A 2700-nucleotide genomic window follows, 5' to 3' on the forward strand; every position below is an offset into this window, starting at 1 on the left:
TAGCCGTTTTTCCATTTTAAGGCTTGCTTACAGACCCTCCTCCAGGTGTTCCTTCCAGCCTTTTCCTCTCTGGAGTTTCCAGTGGTCTCACCTGGTGGGCGGAGCAGAGTTCAGGTGCGCCCCCAGGACTTCCTTTGCGTCTGCCCTACGGTTTCCTCATTTCAAAAATTCCGTGATCTCTGCCTTGCCCCATTCCCAGGGTTGTGTGAGGATCAGATTCCATACGTGGACCCGCACTCTGCTCGAAGGCTCTGTGTCAAGGACAGGCGTGGAGGCCTGGCAGTGTCTTGAAGGGGGCGCCGAGGGAGTAGCTCAGAGCTCAGGTTCTAGACGTACTCAGATCCAGGTCGTGGTGCTGGGAGTGGTCCTTCCCATCCTTGGGTGGCACTCCTCAGTGTGGAATGAGGGCAAGAGTACCTCCTTGGCAGCTGTTGTGAAGATGAAAGGTGAAAGGTGCCCAGGATATATATTCATTGATGTAGTAGGTCATTGACAGTTAATGTTTATTCAGTCTGCATCAGACCTCAGTTACTCCAGCACCATGGGGTGTGTTTATGTGAATAAAGGTCCTGGTCCAAGTCTCTCTGAAATTCAGGACCCGGAGATGGTGAGCAGGGAGGTCAAGAACAAGCTGGTGACTCTGGGCCAGATGCTCACCCTCTCTCCTCCTCCTATACCTCTATTTCCTCACCTATAAGGGAGGGTGTGAGAATAGGGGCATTAACTGAGGTGTTGTGCATGGGAAGTACAAGGTCTGGTCCATAGTATGGTGTAAAGGCCAGCTCCGTCAGTGACTGCGTTTCTCGGCTGCTGTTGCATGCTGTTTGCTACCCGTGTCTGCAGTGCAGGCTTATTATTTTTTTTAAAGATTTTATTTATTCATTCATGAGGGACACGGAGAGAGGCAGAGACACAGGCAGAGGGAGAAGCAGGCTCCCTGCGGGAAGCCCGATGCGGGACTTGATCCCGGGACCCCAGGATCACGCCCTGAGCCGAAGGCAGACGCTCAACCACTGAGCCACCCAGGTGCCCCATGTCAGTGCAGGCTTACACCTGCCTGGTTCAGATCCCTATCTTCACCGATTTTGGTTTGTTTGTTTTTTCTATCAGTGACCAGGGGAGGAAAATCTCCCAGTATGGTTGTAGATTTTCTGTTTTTGCTTTTTACTTTTGACACATTTTTTTTTATTACATAGTTCTTAAAAAGTTGAGATGTAATTCACAGAGCAGAAAACTCACTGTTTAAAGACTTATTTATTTATTCCAGAGAGAGAGCGTGCGCGAGACAGTGCACACATGAGAGTGGGGGGAGGGACAGAGGGAAAGAATCTCAAGCAGGCTCCATGCTGAGTGCAGAGCTAGACTTGGGGCTCGATCTCACGACCCATGAGATCGTGACCTGACCCGAAACCAAGGGTTAACCACACCTAACTGACTGAGCCACCCAGGTGCCCCCAAAAACTCAGTTTCAAAGTATACAGTTCAGTGGCTTTTGTATATTCACAGGATTGCATGACTGTCACACTATTTAATTCTAGAACATTTCCATCACCTTCCCTGCCCCTCTCCCCTCAAACCCCATATCAGCAGCCACCCTCCATCCCCGTCCTGTTCCCCAGCCCTGACGGCCACTGATGTGCTTTCTATCTCTGGATTTTCCCGTTCTGGACATTTCGTATACATGGAATCATACAGTAGGTGTCCTCTTGTGTCTGCCTTTTCTAACACCAACATAGTATCTTCAAGATTCATCCGCGTTATAGTGTGTGTCATTATCCTTCATGATTGATTATTAATTCCTTATTATTCCTGAATAATATGACATTACATGGACATATCCTATTGTGCTTATCCTCCTTCAGCTGGGTGGTTTGTACTTTCTTGCTCCTGTGAATAATGCTGCTGTGAACAATCGCAGGTAAGTTGTTGGGTGAATGTGTCTTTTAGTTCGCTTCCGACAAGCATCACCTGTTGTCGCCCTGTTGTCGCCCGCAGGCAAACTTCGAATGGTTAAAACTTCCCGATGGGTTGGCCCTTTGGTATCTGTGAAGTGTCCCTTCTTACTCTATCGGACGAGTGCCTTAAAATCGACTTTGTCTCTGGCTTAGGGATTCCACAGTTTACCTTGGTTCACCTTTTTACTTTCAGTTTATCTGAGTTTTTCTATTTAAGGCGCCCCTCCTGTGGACTAGGGGAATTAAAAAGAATCAATTCTCTGCTTTTTATTTTATTTATTTATTTTTAAAAGATTTTATTTATTCATGAGAGACACAAAGAGAGAGGCAGAGACACAGGCAGAGGGAGAGGCAGGCTCCGTGCAGGGAGCCCGACGTGAGACTCGATCTCAGGACCCCGGGATCATGACCTGAGCTGAAGGCACGTGCTTAACCTGCTGATCCACCCAGGCGCCCTCAATTCTCCATCTTAAACCACAACAGACATGATTCTCGTGCTTCATATAGCCAGCATTCATTTAAATTTATCCCCACGGTTACTTTTTATTACTCTTTGTCTCTTCCTGCGTTTCTCCACATTTATCCATGACTGTTCTCTTTTTCCTGGAACTACCTTTGGAATTTGTCCGTAGGATAGGATAGTATTCAGTACACTGAGAACTATTTTTGGCCTTTTCTTTCTGATACAGGTCCTCTGGTGACAGATTTGAGGGTTTGTCTGTCAGAAAGCCTGTTTTGTCTTGAA

The sequence above is a fragment of the Canis lupus genome, chromosome 11, assembly GCF_003254725.2.
Source record: "Canis lupus dingo isolate Sandy chromosome 11, ASM325472v2, whole genome shotgun sequence".
Lineage (NCBI taxonomy): Eukaryota > Metazoa > Chordata > Mammalia > Carnivora > Canidae > Canis > Canis lupus.